Source organism: Mus caroli, unplaced genomic scaffold (assembly GCF_978045245.1).
Source record: "Mus caroli unplaced genomic scaffold, Mus_caroli_1 scaffold_13, whole genome shotgun sequence".
Classification (NCBI taxonomy): Eukaryota; Metazoa; Chordata; class Mammalia; order Rodentia; family Muridae; genus Mus; species Mus caroli.
Window position 1 is genome coordinate 77,355,770 of NW_028227268.1, and position 21,644 is coordinate 77,377,413.

Consider the following 21,644-nt stretch of genomic DNA (forward strand, 5'->3'; position numbering starts at 1 on the left):
GTCAGGAATACCAAAGGACCCAGGGTGCTCCTACTTGAATTATCTCACAGTATGCTTTTCAATCCCTAGTATAGAATGGGCTGCATTTTGACATAGACTGTTAGGCACTATTGACTTACAAAGTTTTGTTTATACTCGCTCTATCTCAGATAACTTATGTTCAAAAGGAGAATGAAGCCGGGCCGTGGTGGCGCACACCTTTAATCCCAGCACTCGGGAGGCAGAGGCAGGTGGATTTCTGAGTTCGAGGCCAGCCTGGTCTACAGAGTGAGTTCCAGGACAGCCAGGGCTACACAGAGAAACCCTGTCTCGGAAAAAGAGAGAGAGAGAGAGAGAGAGAGAGAGAGAGAGAGAGAGAGAGAGAGCAACAGAGAGAGCAACAGAGAGAGAGAGAGAGCAACAGAGAGAGAGAGAGAAAGAATGAGAAGTAGCTAGCTAGTTCAAATGTCTATGTGTATGTATGCATAGAGCATTTCCCCTGCCAGGTGTGTGAATAGCATTGAAGCCCTCTGAGAAAGCAGGGCAAATAAGGTGTAAGGGGCTTGGTTCTTCTGTTAGCTTGGACCACTGCCTCATCAGACAATATCAGCAGATGTGCCTCAGTTTCCCCATCAGACACCTACCTCACCAGGGCATTGTGGCAGAATTTTAGGAAGGCGTTGTACAGCCTCTAAGCATATCTAAGTGCCATGAATACATTTTCCCTACTCTATAGCATAGCTCTGTAAAACTTGTTGTCCTGTGAGCGAGGCAGGTGCTATCTGAGAGAGGGATCTTGCAGCTGTCACTTCTGGTCTTGTAGCCTTCATCAGAGGCTGCTTTCCATGACCTGGTCCTTCCTCCAGAAAGAAGCAGGAGTTCTCAGAGGAACACTTCCTTCCATCCAGGAGAAAGCGACTTTCTGTCTGCGGCTGCCCCACATCCCCGGCCTGCGTCTGTTCTGGTACTGAAGGGAGAGTATGCATCTAAAACAGCACTGCTCCCCCAGGGGCTGTTCTGGGCTCCTCTCTCTTCTCACTTTACCTGTTTTTATTTCTGGTTGTATCTAAGTGTGAAGGCAGGGCAGGCACACTGGGTCTGGGAGCTCTGGGTGAGGCTCGGAGCTTGAAGCTCTTTGATCCTGAAGTTTGGATTCCCCTCTGTCTCCCGGCCTGGGCTTGTTCTCGGGTCAGCAGCTGCTTTGTTCACTATCAGTCTGGAATGCTGCTGTCTCCAGCAGTGCTCCCTGAGGGGCAGTGTTCCCCCATCCACCCTGTTGCCCCTTCGCTAGAAGCTATAATGGATGCTCTTTTCCTCCGATTATGTAAAAAGGTGCATTCAAAAGGAATAGAACGCATTTCTGTCATCCCTGGTGACCCTCTTGTTGTCATAGAGCTCTCCCATATTTCTAAAAGGATTGATTTATAATTTTCCCCTCAACATGGCAATTCTCTCTGTGAAAATTTAAACTGTGTGTGTTCTATCTTTAGATCTCCTCCATTTATTTGTTTAATTTGGGTGGTGATTCTGAAATGAATACTCTCTAGGAAATATGCAATTTCATGGTAATTATTTTTTAGAAAAGTCAATTTAATAAATTATCGCCTTTAGCATTGGAACAGTTTTCAAAAATAAAGAAAAGTAGGTCCTAACAATGTACTGCTTCCCCGAAATGGTGCCACACAGGTCATCCACGAATCACTGTAGTGGCTAGGGGTATGCGGGACTGGGGCCCTGGACTGGGTGCTTCATGGTGGGCCCTGTGCTCTGTTAATGAGTCCCTGGCATGGATGGATGAATACCTGAGTCACCAGCTGAAGTTTCCCTTATGAGGAAAGAAGAGGCCAGGGAATGGTTGGTGAGGTCAGGAACTAGAAGGTGCACCCCTTTCTCCTGGGAGCCCCGCGATTCAGGACTAGACTAGAGCCGCCTCACTTGTGTCCCGTGGAGTTACGTTTGCTTAAGGATACACCTTACTTTTGAATAAATGGCTTTGATTGTTCAAACTAATTTCTAGCTACCTGAATAATTCACAAATTATAGCTTATTTTTAATTAATTTATTTATTTTGAAACAGTTTCACTGTGTCTGCCTGGCTGGTCTGAAACTCACTAAGTAAACCAGGCTAGTTTCAAACACAGATCTGCCTGCCTCTGCCTGCCAATGCTCCAACTGAAGAGGCCACCTGTCACCCTGTGGCTCCGCCGTTAAGAGTGACCCAGCTTAGCCACAGTTCTGGTGCTCAGCTTGAAGAGAAGTTATAGGTGGGCAAGAATCACTGCCTGAACAGGGCTGTTAAAGGTTCATGCTCAAATTCAAGGGAGACAACAGACAGGACAGGACAGGGCCCTGGGGACTGTCCAGGGACTAAGGAATACAGTTAAATAAACCAAGGGGGTTAGGCCCAGTCAGCCATTGTACAGAGCCCCAGGTTTCTGTCTGTGTTGTGGTCAGTGGCTGGGTTGACAGAGTGGTCTGCCTGTTTGTTGTCTGTGCTCAGCTTGCAGAAGCTGCCAGCTGTGCCCACACCACCACCTGGGACAACCACTCGCTGGTCAAGTCAGGCACCATCCATCCATGTAGCTTGCAGGAAAGCTGGGGAAGGTTATAGGCGGGAATACTGTTTTGAAAGTCTCGTGCATTAAATGGGCAGAGTTAATGTAGAACCAGGGTTCTACCACATGCAAGTCTGTGTCCACAAAGCCGTTCTTGAACTCCGTATCAGTACAGCTTTCACCTGGGTTGTCCGTTTTAGTGTCTGGGAAGCTTGAGGGTCCCCTTCTTAGGACCAGCAGGTGGTTTGTGAAATGCTTAGCCGGTTAGCGTCCAAGGCAGGGGGTCTGAAGGAGTCTCTCTATCGTGCTCTGTCTTTGCCTGATGCACATCAAGGTAGAGTGCATTCAGGTGTGAGCTGCTGTCAGAGCAGGAGCAGACTCATCAGCCTTGGCAGAGAAAGAGTGCCCCTCGAGCTGTCAGGTCATGAGCTCCGAGCTGCCCTTAGTCCTTGTCAGCCTCACAGAGGTCTGCGCCCGACACTTCTGCCCTTTAAGACAAAAGAAACAGGCCCAGCACAAGTGGAAGTGGGTGTCTGTGTTTCTGTTTGCACTGTTTCTGTGACAGCCACCCAGGCAAAATCATGAAATACACTCGGTTCTGTAAATTGCTTCTTTAAATGTCCCGTAGATTTTTCCTGTAGGAAAACATTACAAGTATTCAAAGACAGCTAGCTGTCACTGGTGCTCCCCCCAAAGCGTTTCACCCCCTTCTGTGCTTCTTAGGAATGAAAGGGTTGCTGTGTGCAGGTCAGGTTAATGGAAGAACGAGTCTGGTGGTATAGAGTGGTTTGAGAGATGTCTTTCATTTTTCTTTTCCTGCATCATACCTGGAATGCATGCAGCCTGCTGTTGGTACCCTGTTCACCTGTGTCTTTCTTACCCAGGAGGCTTCTCTCAGTGGTTGGAAGTAAAACCATCTCAACGGGCCTGTACAGGAAAGGCTGTTAATTTAAGTCTGCCGTTACTTTCTGGCAAATTTAACATAAGCCTTGGGCACCTGTCACAATTTTCTAAAGATGGTTTGGGCTTCCTTACCTCCCAGTGTGAAGTGTTTCAAATGTCTGTCAATTCTCTTGCACGGTCCTAATAAAAGTGAAAGCCCTCTGTCATGAAACAACATGGGTGGTCCAAAGATCAGGGGCAAGAAAACTCGGCACACCTGGGACCCTTGGGGCCTTTAAGCAGCGGTGTCCAGGCTCCCTGAGAACACCGGCTGCAAACCCGGGCATCCCCGGGAAAGCTGGGAGTTTGGTTCCTGGCACATTGCATTCATTTGAAATCAAGTGAGTCCTTGGGAGCAAATGCCTGATGTTGTATTTTCACAACTATGAGGAAATGTCTCGGAACTCCTAGGGGTAGGCGATTGACTGCCTGATTTTAGAGTATTGAGCCAGGCCCCTTCTTTTGTTTTTCTGGCAGGAAAGCAAGCCAGTGAGCCATGCTCTAAAACACTCACACCTGTAATCCCAGTCCTTAGGAGACTGAGGCAGGAGGATCCCTGTGAGTTCCGGGCCAGTCTAAGCTGCAGAGGGAAAGTGTCTCAAAAAAACAAAAACAAACAAACAACAACAACAACAAAAAAACCCTAAAATGACAGCAACCAAAAGTAATTTGCTTATTCAGTACAGGCATGGAAAGAGTGTGGCCACCATGTCCCCTCTGCACCGTGACCTGGTGATGGTTTTATGGACAGGGCTGAAGCTGGATGACATGACTAGGAACGCTCATACAGCGACTGACATAAGAACCCCTGACCGACCTCATCTTGTTAAGTTAACGGAGACCCTTCTTGTTGAAGGGGCCTGCTGCTAGTAACCTTTGCAATGTTCTGCTTTTAATATGTGTCAAATGGGAGTCTGGAAACTGTAATAAATATGATTGTATCCATTTGCTTGCTGCTTGGTCTCTGCTAACTTGGGGAGAATCCTGGAGAAATTTCGGGTCTATTACCAAGAGAAGACACACATCTAGAAAGTGAAATTATTACAAGCAGGGGCTGGAGAAATGGCTCAACAGCTAAGAGCTACACCGTTATAAGGATTGGATTTCAGATCCATGTACCAGGTAGCAAGTCAGGCATCCCACAATTCCTGTAACCCCAGGTGTAAATCATGGTGGGCAGCAGAGATGATGGCACTTACTGGCTTCTAGCCAGGCTCAGGGATGTGACCCCACTTCGAATCAAAGGGGGAGGGTGAAGGAGAACATCTAGTGCCCTAAGCATAGACACAAATGCACACAAATGTGTGTGCTCACACACACACACAGACACATAACCAAATAAACCAGCTTTAGCTAATTGCAGTCCTGTTGTTATGATCTTGGGCCTTTTTGATACCAAAGCACATCTCTGGAGTCCCATCCTCCAGGCACCTTTGTTCCCCTAAATTTGAGTTCTCCCAACTCTGAGCTGTACTAATCGCCCTATAGACGACTTCTGCCTGGCCTTCACTGGCATTAATCCATTCTCCTCATGATCTGGTGAAGTCACCATTAATTCTTATCCTTAGAGGCTTCCAGATATCTGTGAACGAGTCACAGCTTCCCTCTGCATGAAAGCAAGCTGGGTGGCCTGAGGGCTTGCCACGTCGGTGACTTAATCTCTCCTTTGAGCTTTCTCCGTACCCAGTAGGACAGACAAACAAGTCACGCTGGTTTAGACATGGCATGCATCTGCCATCTCAGCACACTGGAGATAGAGTCAGGAATCAGAAGCTAGCCTAGGCTGCATAGCTAGATCCAATCTCTAAAGCTCTAAGGACAGTATAGCTTGGTGGTAGAGTGCTTGTCTAGCATGGGCAAACCCCTGGCTCACTCTGGCTTTCACTGTCTTTCTCTCCTGATTCTTTCTCTCATTAACTTGGCATGTGCTAATAGACCTAGGTTAACCTGGGCTCAACTGCATTTGTAAATGCCTAACCACCACAAAAGGGGAGGACAAGGCAAGGCCCATGATTCCCTTGTTTCATACCTCATTATCCAGGGTATGGAAAGCCTATAAATAATTATATCTATCTTTACCTTGGTTTTCTGAGTAGGATAAGAAAGAACTGAGGGAAAAAAAAAAAAAAAAAAAAAAACAAACCCTTGCCGGCTAGTCTTGGATAGAACCAAGTATCTTTCTCAGTCTGCTCAGTTGCCACTAGGTGGCAGTGGGTTAAAGAAAACTGCTTCACTAGCTCTTGGAAGGACCCATGTCTCAGGCAGCTATCCATACTTAAATATGTAGAAGCTTTGACATCAAGGAAAAAAAAAAATCAGCTACGACCCATCCCATGGCAATGTGGGTTGTCGTGGATTGTAATCTTAAACTCAGCCAGCGCAGCTGCTGTCAGTCAGGGAGGGAAATGAATTTAGAAAAGAATGAGAAGTGATTCCCAGTATCCCTTACTTCAGGGTGTCGGTCACTATCTCCCCCTGCTGGCAGGAGACTGCACCTGCACGCTGTACGGAATCCCTTGTTTCTCTGGCAATTGAAACAATGCAGAAACAATTGAACCGATACAGTCTGCAGCACCCTGTGAAAGCCCAGGTGTGGCAATGGTTGCTACTGAGTGGAGTGACCACTCCAGAAATGGATGCAGACATGTTCATGAGTCAGACGGGCATTTATAATGAACAGAGGAAACCTGTTGTGTTAGATTGGAACAGCCAAGTAACGGGGTCGGGGGTTTCGGGTATCAGTGCTTACCGACATCCTAATGCATGACAAGGCCTCCAAAAGGCTTCCCTATCCTTCCTGAAACATGATTTTCTTGCATCAAACGTGATGGAGGCAAATGTGGTGAGTGACATGAGAACTGATTTTCAGCTTTTCCGCCGCCTCAGCCGTCCAGTAACTCGCCAAAATGACGAACACAAAGGGAAAGAGAAGAGGCACCCGGTATATGTTCTCTAGGTCTTTTAGGAAACATGGCGTTGTTCCTTTGGCCACATACAGGCGAATCTACAAGAAGGGTGATATTGTAGACATCAAGGGAATGGGCACTGTTCAAAAAGGAATGCCCCATAAGTGCTACCACGGCAAAACCGGAAGAGTCTACAATGTCACCCAGCATGCTGTGGGCATCATTGTCAACAAGCAGGTTAAGGGCAAAATTCTGGCCAAGAGGATCAATGTGCGGATTGAGCACATCAAGCACTTGAAGAGCAGAGACAGCTTCCTGAAGCGGGTGAAGGAGAACGACCAGAAGAAAAAGGAAGCCAAAGAGAAGGGCACCTGGGTGCAGCTGAAGCACCAGCCTGCGCCTCTCAGAGAAGCACACATTGTGAGGACTAACAGAAAAGAGCCTGAGCTGGAGCCCATTCCATACGAATTCATGGCCTAATGTACACAAAGAAATAAAATACCAGTACCAGGAAAAAAAAAAAACAACTGATTTTCAAAGGAGAAACAAGATTATGGTTGTACTTGTCTAGTTTCCGTAACTATAATGATAACTATATAACTATATATGAAACTATGCATATATATAACTATATGCATAGTTTTATTATATATAAAACTATATACCTAACTATATATAACTACATATATATATATATCTTGTAAAGATACTATATAACTATATAGTATATACTATATAGTATATACTATAACTATATATATATAGTTTTATATATATATATATATATATATATATATATATATATCTTGTAAAGAGAAAGGTTTAACTGCCCCCTAATTTTGGAGGTTCCTGCCTGTGATTAGCCCATTGCTCCAGGCCTGTAGTGAGGCAGCCTGCTACAGCAAAGCTCCATCCTCTGAATTTCATAGTGAATTTATTTCCTGCGAGGGTCTTTGGCTCTCAGGAATCACTTCGGAGCCTTAGTTTCCTCATCTCTAAAATAGGCACACACCATTTTCATCTTTAAAAGCTGGCAGTTGGGGCTGGAGAGATGGCTCCGTGGTTAAGGTGCTTACAGGCCCTCAAAGGACAGAGCTGCAGATCCCAGCAACTGTGTCGGTGCCTCACAAGCATCTTTACCTCCAGCTGCAGAGCATCCGATGGCCATGCTGGTCCAGACACATGTGGCAGACACAGACACACATAAATAAAAATCAGTCTTAAAGCGTTGGTGATGTAGCCTGCTAAGCCGACAGAGCACACCCTTGGTGCCCTTTACACTTGAACTTGCTGTGTGATGTTCTGTAGTTTTCTGCATTTTTTACCTTGAGACCAGATCCACCACACTGGCACCGTGTCCTCCTTTCTCTCAGCATGCATGTGTTCCTTGGCTCCCCCAAATTCTCTGTGCTCCCTCAATTGGCTCTTCCTGGGTTAAACCTTCAGAAGATCACATATGCTGTGAGTAGAGCCCCATGCTTCCCCAGGAAGGACATTAGGCTCCATGGGACATTCATTAGCTGGGGTTACAAGAGGGCCATGGGGCACTGGAATGGTAATTTCCTACAAGAGACCCCAGTGACCCAGTGAGAGCTAGCTCAGCTGGTCTGAGCATGTGGCTAATGAGGGAAGGGTCACAGATTCACTCCTGTGTGGGCCAATTAGAGTCACGTGGAAAGTACACGCCGGTGGAGCAAGCAGCAGCTCACACATTAGCTAACTGGTCACCAAGATGGCTCGTCACCAGTTATCATCACTGTCAGAAACCCAAGCAAGTGCTTACATCATCTTTCCTGTGACTGCATGGCCCAATGTGCCCCCACCCCCAACACACACTCAGGTAACTCATGGCGACTTCAGAGTTTCTGCCTTGGTCTCCAGCACACCTCCTGCCCCATATCTATTTAGCTGTTGTTTTCCTTTAAGTTGGCTTGCTTTTTAACTTTGACTTAAAAAGGAGCCGAGAGAGGAAAATTGAGAAATCTGCCCCGGATCATGTAGAGCACATGCAATTATTCAGAATAAAGCCTTCATCTTCCGGCCAGCTCTAAACAGCTCCTGTGCTTGCCACTGTTGTAAAATGTAGATGTAGAGTCGGCGTGTGCTGTGTAACACAGGACAGGAATCAGAAGCCATCGGCAAAGACTGTACTAGGAAGCATTTGCTTCAAAAATAAATAAATAAAATAAAAAGCAACTTGCCACTGTGGGGACGCTGAAAGGGGCACCAGGGGCCTGAAAGTTTCATAGTCATGCCAGATAAAATGATTATCCTTGCAGGAATCTCGACACCAAAGGCCTTTCTGGAAGTCACTTTTGAGCAGCTATTAAGTTGGAACAAACCCAAGGCCTCTTTTACAAAGCACCTTTTTTCTCCAACGTCACAGATTCTGCCCCACCCCCCCCAGTCTAAAACCTTTGCATAATTTTTTTTAGAATTATTTATTTATTTTATTTATATGAGTACACTGTCGCTGTCTTCAGACACTCCAGAAGAGGACATCAGATCCCATTACAGATGGTTGTAGGCCACCATGTGGTTGCTGGGATTTGAACTCAGGACCTCTGGAAGAGCAGTCAGTGCCCTTAACCGCTGGGCCATCTCTGCAGCCCGAGTAATTTCTTATATAGCTCCCCCCCCACCAGATGCTGCTAAAGCAGTGTAAACATGCCAAGTGGATGTGATTGCTGCTCAGCTCTTTGTTCTTCCGGTCACTAGCTAGCTTCTGCCCTCAGCTCACTTCTGGTCCTTCTGCCTCAGCTCACTGGACTTGAATTACAGACACATAACACACCTGGCTATTTGATTTTCTTGTATAATATTAAGAGTACTTGCCAGGCATGGTACAGGCCTTTTATTCTAGCACTAGGGAGGCAGAGACAGGCAGATCTCTGTGAGTTCGAGGCCACACTGGCCACATAGTGTGAGCTCCAGGCAAACCAGGGTCACACACAGAGAGACTGTGTGAAACAAATGGAGGAGGGAGGGACTGAGGTTTTTGCCGGCTCCCATATGTGTATCTCAGGCCCCTTCCAGTTCACCCTACTGTGTAGCTTAAGTATTTTCTGTGTGTGCTTTGAAGCAGAACCCGGAAAGCCTTATTCTAATCTGTGCTCTTTCAGGCAGTCTGGGGGCTTAGGAGGGACTGGCAGGCTTCCACCCACTGGGCTTGGGAGCTGCTGCTGGCTTTGACTTGAGAAATGAAACCAAGTTCAATCCTAGTGACAGTTGGTCGTACTTCACAGTGGTCCATGGCTGAAATTGTCCCATGAGATACCGAATAACGAATACATGAAAGTATGCTGGGAGCTTAGGAAACACTTAACAAACCTGCAGAGGACCAAATGACTGATTGACCGACCAACCGGCATGTCCTGTGGACTCTCTGACTATAAGACCTCAGGTTTGCCTTCACCCTCTTGTCTCTTCCTTTCCTTTCACAAGACCATGGTTCAGAAACATATCCATTAAGAACACTGACTGGGGCTGGTGAGATGGCTCAGTGGGTAAGAGCACCCGACTGCTCTTCCGAAGGTCCAGAGTTCAAATCCCAGCAACCACATGGTGGCTCACAACCATCCGTAACGAGATCTGGCGCCCTCTTCTGGAGTGTCTGAAGACAGCTACAGTGTACTTACATATAATAAATAAATAAATAAATCTTTAAAAAAAAAAAAAAAAAAAAGAACACTGACTGCTCTTCCAGAGGTTCTGAGTTCAATTCCCAGCAACCACATGGTGGCTCACAACCATCTGTAATGGGATCTGATGCCCTCTTCTGGGGTGTCTAAAGGGAGTGACAGTGTACTTACATTAAATCAATCAATCTCAATCAATCAATCTTTAAAAAAGGAGGAGGAAGAGGAGGAAAAAAGAAGGAGAAGGAGAAGGAAGAAGGAAGAAAGAAGAGAAGGAGGAGGAGGAGGAGAAGAGAAGGAGGAGGAGGAGAAAAGAAGGAGAAGAAGAAGAAGAAGAAGAAGAAGAAGAAGAAGAAGAAGAAGAAGGAGAAGGAGAAGGAGAAGGAGAAGGAGAAGGAGAAGAGGGAGAAGGAGAAGGAGAAGGAGAAGGAGAAGGAGAAGGAGAAGGAGAAGGAGAAGGAGAAGGAGAAGGAGAAGGAGAAGGAGAAGGAGAAGGAGAAGGAGAAGGAGAAGAAGAAAAGTCCACCCCTGCTCTCACCCTGGACAATTCAATTAGCCCTTTCATTTGTCCCTCAAGGGTATCTATCTTTATGGTTGACCCATATGGCTCTGTTTGGATCCTCAGGTAGCAGAGCAGTCAAATGATAGTTATTTCACCCATTAAGAGGTCCAGTTTCCATAACTAGTTTGAAAACAAAGCAATAGCTTGACTTGGGACAGTGTATCTAATTGATCGGTTTTTTTGTTTGTTTGTTTGTTTTGCCTTCTACCTTGTGGTCTCAGTGTGGCTGCCCTGGTTCAAAATACCACCTCTACTTGTGATGTCATCCAAAGACACAGAAAAGAGCCAGGTTTCCTCCCACACACACCAAAAGGGGGGAAAAATGCTTCTAAAAGCTTCCTAGAATTCCTCAAAACACAGCTACCTTAAACCAACCCTAGGCAGAGTGGAGAGGAATTACAATGACAGGCTGTCCGCAGGCCTGGCTCTGTGTTCTTTGAGCACTGTATTAGTGGTATAGCCAAACCCAGTTGGGATTCCTGTAGCTATGACTGTTGGATATTGGAGTTGGGTGTTCCCTCCCTAGTGTAGCAGACGAGACCTGGCTCCTCAGTACCGTTCAGTTCTCAAGGAGGGGACAACATGACTGTTGAGCTTTCAACCTCCAAGTGGAGGGCTGGATCCCTTTTGCTTCTCAGAAGGCCCAACATGTGGCACAGAAGTTGGACACAGAAGATTTTCATCATTGTGTGTGTGTGTGTGAGTGTGAGTATGTGTGAGAGTGTGTGTGTGTGAGTGTGTGTGAGAGTGTATGTGAGTATGTGTGTGTGAGTGTGTGAGTGTGAGTGTGTGTGAGTGTGTGTGTGTGTGTGTGTGTGTGTGTGTGTGTGTGTGAATGGACATACCTGCCTGAGGGACAGAGGGAGCACGAAGCAGTGTCAGCAGCTAGACATTGAATTCAGCAAGAGAAGCTTTCTATGTGGCTACGAAAAGAGGCTGAAAGAATTTGGTGCGTGAACATCACCAACATTTTGTTGAAGGACTGACTGCCAAGCCCCCCTGTGCACGGGGGACCATTAGTAATTCCGGAGCTATGCAAATTAAAACCCTGATGTATGATTTATAGCTTTAATAACATTCTGAAGGCTCTTAAATTTTAATCACTTGCAACATCCTTTTTAATATTCAATTACTTTATTAACTAATTAGGTCACTTGCTGAAGAGGCATATAAGACTGGTGCTATTTTAATATCAGCTGAGCCTCACAAAATACCTTTGAAATGGTGCAAATGGTTTATTTATTTTAAACAGATCATTAAGATGCTATAATTAATAAACCAATTATGAAAAAGAGGCTGGATAGTGATAGATGCTGGTGCACAATGGCACTGTCCGACAGATTAGTCATTTTTATATACGGACATCAAGGGGCAAAAATTTAAATGAAACCTCACCATAAAAAGCACTCTCTTAAATAATTAACTTGTTCCGTGACTGATAACCCTATCGAAGCAAGCCTAACTTGAGGCTTATTCATCACGCAAACCTGAACCGCGTGCTTCCATTTCATCTTATGACAGCCTGGGTAGGGAATCCCCAGCCAGCTAAACCTGGGCTCCTTGATTACTTACAAGGTCCTTCGTTTGCAGACAGAGCTGGGCTCCCCTCTATGTACCAGTGGGCTGGAGTGAGCCCAGCCTCCCAGAGGAGCATGGGAAAGAGCCACACTCAGGGGCAGCAGCAACCCGGCTTATTGATTTCTCTGTGCCTACAAAGGGCTTCAAAGCAAACAAAGTGAACAAAGAAAGCAGAGGCCAATCCTGTGGGGAGCTCTGGCCAAGGATTTTAGAAGTTGCAGGGTGGGGGATGGGGCTGCTAAAGCAGGCAGGCGCTGGTCGGTAGAGGCCGCGTCGTCGGTCGTCGTTCCCCACACCCCCAACCCCATCCCCGGGCCCTAGGGAGAATTGTTTTCTGGGGTCAGAGTGAACGGAGAAAAAGCAAATGCTTTCACTGTGAAAGGACACTGTCAAATCCTAGGGGCTGGGTCATCTTCCTGGATAACAACTCACGATAATAAAAACCTAACGGCTTCCTTTACTGAGTGCTTACTGCCTACCAGGCTCCGGCTCATCTGCAGCATTAACTCCGTGCTATCCTCGTGAATCTCAGAATACACCTGACATGTCTCCCTAAGGTTCCTTCTGGATAAACTGCAGTTCAGCCATCTCCACACGCCCACTCTGTGGGCTGAAGTGTAGGCTATGTGTTCTGTACCTAAACGAGGTGATTTTTACTAAGCACAAGGGCCAGGTCCTGCGTGGGCATCAGAGACTCTTGTTTTCACGTGGCTTATACTGTCTTGGGAAGGATGGACAATCTGCAAGGGGAAAGATCATGAATAAGAATGCTAGCTAATGCAAAGCATTGTGCAGATAGAATTTAAAGAGCAGGGCTGTGGCGATGGCACTGCAGGCAAAGTCCAAGGATCTGGGTTCAAGACCCGAGGGGAGAAGTAATTCCTACAAACTGTTCTCTGATGATGCACACGTACACACACACGGGGGCAGGGGCAGTAAAAGTGTAATACATACACACACACACACACACACACACACATATATATATATATATATATATATATATATATATATATATATATATTGCAGAATTTGGTAGAGGGTGAGTTTGTAATTAAGTCACCAAAGAAGGTCTTTGAAGAAAGTGTCTTGTGCAAAGTGGTCTAGAGAACTGTTCTTCTTCCCTCAGTTCTAAGACTGCTTCTCATTCTTTCTCAGTGGAATGGGGATGAGCTAAGAGAGTCAGGGAGGCAGGGTGAGACAGTCAGGTAAGAAAAAGTTGGGCTTCTGTAAAGTCAAGATCATTACCAAGTCTAGAAACTTGCTTGCAGTGAACTTGTATAGACATGTGCCTCGTGTCACCTGGGGATTACAGATGTAAGCCACCACATCTGGCTTTGTATGTGGCTTTCCAGGAGCAGGACTGAGTTCACGGGGTTTCGGGGCAAGCGGTATTATCTGCTGCAGTAACTCCCTATTCCTGGGTTGTGCTCTTCAATACTTTCTGGCTACGATCGATTCCTGGTTCGTCAGTGAGAGCTTCACTGGGGGTACCCGTGCAATCACACCGGCAAATGGATTAGGGAGGGCTCCTCTGCAGACCCCATGCACATTCACCAGGAGAAGTCTCATTGTCTCTTAGAGGAGGATCTGTGTGTATGGCCTGGGTTCTACAAAGTCAGTGACATAAAATTCAACTTCATTTATAGACAGTTTTTGGCCGGGCAGTGGTGGTGCATGCCTTTAATCCCAGCACTTGGGAGGCAGAGGCAGGCAGATTTCTGGGTTTGAAGCCAGCCTGGTCTACAAAGTGAGTTCCAGGACAGCCAGGGCTATACAGAGAAACCCTGTCTAAAAAAACAAAACAAAACAAACAAACAAACAAACAAAAAAAGACAGTTTTTATATAAAACTGTACTGTGCTGGTGTGGTTTTGGGGCTTTAATTAAAAGATGAATTTTGTTATTTTTATATGTATATATAGGCCTAGGTGTATGTATTTGTACCACATTTATGCAAGAGCTTACAGTGGCCAGAAGAAGGTGTCAGATCCCTTGGAATTTGGGTGGTTGTGAGCCACCTTGTTGGCGCTGAGAAGTGAACCTGGGTGTTCTGTACACGCACACCTCCCCATGGACCCACACACAAATGAAAAGATTTTCCGGTAATTCTGTGTACCATATTCCAGCTTCTGCCACCAAGCCCCAGGAAGTTGTCACTTAGCTGAAATGCTAGCTCAAGGGTTATCATGAGCATCCAGTGGGGTAACTAGCAACGGTGGTGCTTTCCACACCACGCCTGGCACAGGGCTGGCATGGTTTAACCGTGATTTTAATAGATCTGTTACTGCTTTCCATCCAAAGCGAGAACCCTGAGCTCTGTGTGATACCAACCACGTGGTTATTAATGCAACTACCCAAAGGAAGACGTGGTTATATGGAGAAGGCTGGGTCTTTCCACCAACAGGACCTGTGTCTGGGGAAGGCTGCCAATGTGCTCTCTCCAGGACTGGCTGAGAGGAGCAAAAGGAGGATCTGTGAGTGGGAAGCAGTCTCCTCTGCTTGACTCCCGTGAAGGGAACTGGAGGGTAAGACTCTGGAAGGGTTGGCTGTGGTTAGACGTCACGGAGCAGCTGAGCTCACTGTGGCATGAGAGCCATTAATAATTTTTGAGCCAGAGGGAGATAGGTATGACCTTGTGAGTGAAGGAGAGACTAGAGACAGGAATGTAATCCAGGAAGCCACTAAGACAGATCCCTTCCGAGCTCTGTGTGTGTGTGTGTGTGTAATATCATTAGTCTATATTACATAATATATATTTACTATAACTCAACAGAGAAAATTACATCATCTTTTCTTCTCCCTCAACTGAAACCAACCAAACATCTCATCTATCTCCAAAAGTAGGACAGAAACAAAGAAACAAAGAAAGAAAAAGAAAAAAAAAAAAAACCAAAGAGATAACATACTATATTAATAAAAAGGTCTGGGGATGTAACTCAATAATTTGCCCATCATGCACTGGCCTTGGATTCTGTCCCTACTGCTGCAGTGTAAGAAGGAAGAGAAAGAGGAGGAGAGAGGAGAGGAGGGAGGCAGTGGGAAACAGGAGGTAATGGGAAGGGGGGTGAGTGAGAGGAGTGGGGAGGAGGGGGAGGAGAGGGAGGAAGGGGGAGGTAGAGGGGGAGGAGGGAGAAGGAGGGCTATCTTGCAAATATAAGGAATGGATGAATATTATTATTTTTTATTCCTAGCCGGTTTCTCTGTGTAGCCCTGGATGTTCTGGAACTCACTTTGTAGACCAGGCTGGTCTCGAACTCACAGAGATGTGCCTGCTCTGCCTCCCGAGTGCTGGGATTGAAGGCATGCGCACATTTAATTTTTCATGACATTTACCTTTTGCAGATGACATAGTCTCCAGCACCTGACTAAGCACCATGTTAGGATTTGGTCACATGACTGGAATTCTGTCATGTGACTCTCAGCCCACACTCAATTACAGGCTTTCCAATACTGCTATTGTACAGAATATTGTCCCATTCCCATGAACTCAAGTCTCCTTGAGTGCTGTACTTAAGTCTGAGTATAAACTCAAGGTGATATTTTGTTTGTTTGGTTTTTGTTGTTTATTTGTTTTTCTTTAACAAGGGGGGTGGCACACATCTGGTCATTTCATGTGTGTATTTGATGCCATGGGTTTTTTTCCTCCTGAGACAGTCACAGTCCTCAGCTTATGACAGAACGCCACACTTACTGTAAAGTGCTGTCCTTGTGTGGCATAGTGAGTGGGTCTTATCTCCGTACCTTTCCCCTCCATGGAGCTAAGCATTGTCTTAGGCCCTGTGTGAACTAAGCAAGAGTTCTCCCATTGAGCTCAGTCTTCGCCTCCCTCCCCTTTGCTTACTCTCTAAAGTGGATTTCAAGCTGGGAAGTGAGTAAAGTTTAGAAAGATATAAAGTCTGCCATACTGGGCTTTCCCCTCAAAAAGGCCAGAAAGAGAGCAGAATCGAGCTAAAGGTCACACATCAAAGCCCAATGATAGTTAATGACAGGAAAGCCCAAATGATAGCTCTTCACAGAGGAGGCCTACCAGCTATTTGGGAGATGCCAAAGCAGCAGCACTATTGCCTCTGAGTTCAAGTCTAGTCCAGATAACACAAAGAGTCTCCCATCTAGAACAGCAACAAAACAGAATTACAGATGATACTGTAATTCCACATCTAGGTATGTCCTTAACTGAAAGCAGGGGCTTGAACAGCTGTTTTTAACAGCACCCTCAATGTGCCCTTATTCCCAATAGCCAGCATGGAAACACCTGAAGCACCCACCCGTTCAGGAACAGATAAACAAAGCATGACAGATACAAACAGCAAAACATTAGTCAGCCTTAAAAAGGGGGTGAAATCCTGAGGCATGACACAACATGAGTGGATTCTGAGGATGTTATGCTAAGTGAGATGAACCAGTCACGTTATGACCAAATTTACATGATATACTTAGAGCACACTCAGAGAGACAGAACATGGGATTGGCCACCAGGTGCTCGGAGCAGTGCAGTGGAGACACAGGTGAGAAGACAGTGTTTCCCAGATTCAGAATAGAAGTAGACAAAACACTCAGAGGGTAGATGGTCGTGACAGCCGTGTGGCAATGAGGGTGTCGTCATTGAACTGTCTAGTTAAGTATCGTCTATTTATACACATATTTACCTTGTTGTATGTTTAAGACAAAATGTATTTTACCATACATTAAAGGGCGTGGGGGATGCTGGAGAGGTAGGTCAGACACTAGAGTGGCCGATTAGCTTGTATGCCCTAGGTTTGATACCTAGCACCACATGAACAAGGTGTGGTGGTGCACACATGTAATCCTAGCTTTCAGGAAGGGGAGGCAGGAAGATCACTTTATGGTCATCCTTAGCTGCATGGTAAGTTTGAGGTCAGCCTAGACCGCATGAGACCATGTCTTTACAAAACAAAACAAAACAAGTCAAGTGAAATACAGAGTTGATTGAAAGAACCTCCAAGAGTTAACACTGCCCTTTACCTCAATATTCTCTCAAAATACCTCACAATACTCTGATGAGAACAGAGCCATGATGAGAATGGAACCAAGGAAGGGCTCGTGTTGCATTGTGGAAGTGCGGAGTCCTCTAGGTCCCATTTCTCACCTGGGATAGACTTGACCCAGGAATGGAAGCCTGACCCCAGTCAACACCCAGGCCATTGTCTGCATAGGGCGGGGGTGGGCTGGGGTGGGGTGGGGTGTAAGGGAGTCCCTCAAAAGGATCCAACAAACAATGGCTCCAAGTGTCTCGTCCCTAGGTGTCACGCTAAGCATTTCTAGCTCACAAGGAGAGGCAGAGAACCAACCCTATGTAGACATGCGCCTACCTTTCTCTAGTAGAGATGAGGCTTTTAGAGCCTTAGTGAACATGTAATGTAGGAGAGCCAAATGGAAGACTTTTTTTTTTTTTTTTTTTGAGACAGGGTTTCTCTGTGTAGCCCTTGCTGTCCTGGAACTCACTCTGTAGACCAGGCTGGCCCCGAACTCAGAAATCCACCTGTCTCTGCCTCCCAAGTGCTGTTTTTTTGTTTGTTTGTTTGTTTGTTTTTGTTTGTTTGTCTGTTTTTTAAACACAGACATTGTAAACTTCCAGTTAGGGACTCAGAAAGGAACAAAGTTATACAAGGGAAACTTGGCCAGCAGTCTGGGAAAGGTTTTAGAACTGAGAAGACAGAGGCAATATGGACTCATTGTTAACCTCCCCAACTCAATTCAGTGTGGCAGCGACATTGCGTCCGATCTTATTTGACGCTGACAAAGATTGTTTCTGCTTTACATCTATTGGTTTATTAATGGTCTGGAGCCTCTTAGGTTGATGAATATTCATTAGGTAGCCAGCTGTTAGGAGGTTCCCAGATGTCGAATGTAACTCGGTCTTGGAACATTATTTTCCCCTTCCTTATCGGGGAAAATAAAGTAATCGAGGCTTTATTAAAGAACTGGTTAATTACTAAATAAGTACCTTATGGCGTCCTTTTATCATTCAAATCCAAGAGTTCTTGGGAATACTAAAAAATGGGTGAAGACAGTGTCTAGGAGGTAACATTTATTACACACACAGAGATAGGTGCTGTACTCAGAGCTCCACGTTAGAGGAACTGAGGGTATGTGAAATTTTTTTAAAAGTATTACATTTTATTTATCTGTGAGCATCCATTCCCCAGGCGTGTGTGGAGGTCAGAGAATGACTTTCTCTTTCCACCATGCAGGTCCTATGGATCGAACTTGGGAGCTCAGACTAGGCAGCAGGCATCTTTACCTACTGCGTGAGTGTTCTTGCTGGTTGCTATATGATAAGTTCTTAACTATTTTTGTGGGCCGGGCGGTGGTGGCGCACGCCTTTAATCCCAGCACCCGGGAGGCAGAGGCAGGCGGATTTCTGAGTTCGAGGCCAGCCTGGTCTACAAAGTGAGTTCCTGGATAGCCAGGGCTACACAGAGAAACCCTGTCTTGCAAAACAAAACAAAACAAAAAACCCAAAACAACAAAAAAAAATATTTTTGTTTATTTTTGGTTTTGCTTTTTTCAAGACAGGGGTTCTCTGTGTAGCGTTTGGCTGTCCTGGAACACTTTCTGTAGAACAGGCTGGCCTAAACTCAGAGGTCTGTCTGCCTTTCTCCTGGGCTGGGGCTGTGCCACCACCGTCCAGCTATGAAAGTTCGTTAAGTATTTTTCTGTTACAAAATCCTTTATTGGTTCATTACAGAGATTAAGTCTAAAGGACAAAACTGGCAAGCAAACCAAGTAAATTAAGATCAAAGTTCTTTAATATTTCTTTTATTTAACCTTATTACCTTTAATACCTTTAATCCTGGCACTCTGGAGGAAAGTCTCCAAGCTGGTCTACACCTGCACCCTTTCTCACCAAACCAAGCAGGCAAGGAACCAAAACCCCCAAGCCAAACAAACCAAACCACCTGCCGAGTGTGGTGTCGAGTATCTGTAACCCCAGCTATGAAGAGGTCTAAACAAAAGAACCATGAATTTCAGGCCAACCTGGGCAATATAGCAAGACATCCAGTCTTGAAAAAAACAATCCAGGCCTATAATCCCTGTTGCTTTTGAGGGTGTGGCAGGATTGTAGGCTCAAGACCTGCTTCAGCTACAAAGTGACTTCACTTAGTGAAGAAAAATAACATTTAATAAAATATATAGGATATACTTTAACAGTGGTTCTCAACCTGTGGGTTGCAACCCTTTTTGGGGTCCCATTTCAGATATTTACAATTCAAAACAGTAAGCAAAAATAGCAACAAAATAATTTTATGGTTGAAGGTCACCACAACATAAGGAACTGTATTAAATGGTCATGAATTTAGGAAGGTTGAGAATGACGGATATAGAACATCACATTTTTAATGTTCTATTCACCAAAAATAAATTCTACATCTACACTACAAAGTAGTTTCCAAATGAAGCACTTAGATGAGGATTTCCAGGTAGCATTGTCTAGACTTCCAAGTGGCATTGTCTTCCCACAGCAAACTCCTGGCCTGACTGGGCTACTGGGTGACTGTATATTAGCAGTCTTGGCTTGGAATACTCAACTCTTTTAGAACTATTTAACAATTTCTGCCTTGCCTATTCTTTATGGCAAGGAGATAGTATTCCACTAGCGTTGAGAATGAAGGGAATTGAGTGGACCAGGGGCTCAGCCCGGAGCTCAGATGTTAGTGCCGCTGAGCGACTGCAGCAGCCACAGGTGAACACTTTTTGAGGTCTTTCTTTTTTCTTATGGTTTATTGTAAAGGGGTCCTGAAACCACAGAGCTTCATTCATCACCCAATCTCATTATAAACTAGGAAACACATGTGCTCGGGTATTTAAAGACTTTAGTTCCAAGATGTAAGGTGAGGAAAAAAAAAAAAAGGAAAAGGAAAAAGAAGGGTCTCATATTGTTTGAGTTATTTCAAGAAAGCAAGCCCATTTTTGCCTATCAAGACTTCAGATCTCTCCCAAATTTGTGGGAAGCTAAACTTTAGAACTGGCATTTGATCCCCCACCTACCACTTTAAAGGAAGACAGGAATTATAGCCGTAGTGAGTCAGAGGTAAATAAAAACTCTTCCATGGATTTTTTTTTGTTTTGTTTTGTTTTTTCGAGACAGGGTTTCTCTGTGTAGCCCTGGCTGTCCTGGCACTCACTTTGTAGACCAGGCTGGCCTCGAACTCAGAAATCCGCCTGCCTCTGCCTCCCGAGTGCTGGGACTAAAGGCGTGCGCCACCACGCCCGGCTGGATTTTTCTCCTTTTGGTCTTTGTACATAATCACTTACCTGGATATCAAGAGTTAAGACCTTAGTAAACAAGATTTCTAGAATTCAAATAACACACCTGAGATCTCTACAGCTAATAAAAGCAAGGGCTGGTGTGGTGGAGCACACCTGCAACGCCAACAAGGAGGCGGCTGAGCTAGCTCTGGATCATCCTGGGCTACATAATGAGTTGGAGGGCAGCCTAGGCTACACCAGGCTGTCTCAAAAGTAAGTAAACTAGCAGGAAATAGCCTGCAGATCTCAGACCAAAAGTTGAGTGTCTCTGTCTCCTGGACATCTCCATTTCCATGGTAAATACGTATGGAGTCATAACATTTCCCCTGACAGTTAAAAAATATAAATAGTGGTGTTAAATTCATGAAGGCAGCATAACTGCCAATTATTACAGTTATTATTAGTGGCCCAAGACACTGGGCCTTTCTGAAGGACTTGCTTTTAGGAACTTTGGAATTTTGCTGTGTCAATTAAGTGACATCACAGGAAGTGGAGAGAAACCGGAGCAAAAGGAGTTGGTATCGGGAGCATATTTGCGTAAGTGAATCGGAAGGCAGAGACACACCCAGGGTGGGTGGGTCCCTGCTGGTTTATTTAATCACCAAGAGGCAAGACGTGGACTTCATTTTAGAAAAATTAATCAGGGCACAGATACATTAAATACTGATTGAGCTCGAAAAGGGGGATCTCATATATTTGCTTTCAAACGTGTATGTGTGTCACTGAGGGATCCTACCCAGAACCTTACATTCTCTACTACCTTTAAAAACAAAACTTTTTGTCATAGTCCAAGTTTGCCAGCCGGGCTTTGAACTTGGACTCTCCTGCAATCTGGTATTGTATGTTTGGACTATTAGATCCAGCTCCAAGCAAATAGGTTTTCCTCCATCACTACACTGCCACACAGGCGAGCTGAAACAAAAGCCAGTGTATTTCTGAAATCCATTTAACATGTTCAATACAAACTTCACTTCCGATTATCTTAGCTATAAAACTGTATCGTAATGATTGATCACCGTAGACAGTGGAAAGCCGACAATGCAATCTACCACTCTGTGAGTACTTGAGGAAGAAGCAAAGTGCTGACCCGAATATCCAACTCTAAATTAACTGAAGGGCCCAGTTCTTGGGATTACCTCCAAGCTAGTATCACCTAGGTGATGGCATGCTTTCCTGTTCGTGGGTGTATGTGCACATGTGTAGGTGCCTGT

General features: G+C 45.3%; 1 pseudogene; it reads left to right on the forward strand.

Annotated features, from left to right (window-relative positions):
* Positions 1 to 6,382: 6,382 nt before the first annotated feature.
* LOC110305510 (large ribosomal subunit protein eL21 pseudogene) lies at positions 6,383 to 6,862 on the forward strand (annotated as a pseudogene).
* The last annotated feature ends 14,782 nt before the right edge of the window (positions 6,863 to 21,644 follow it).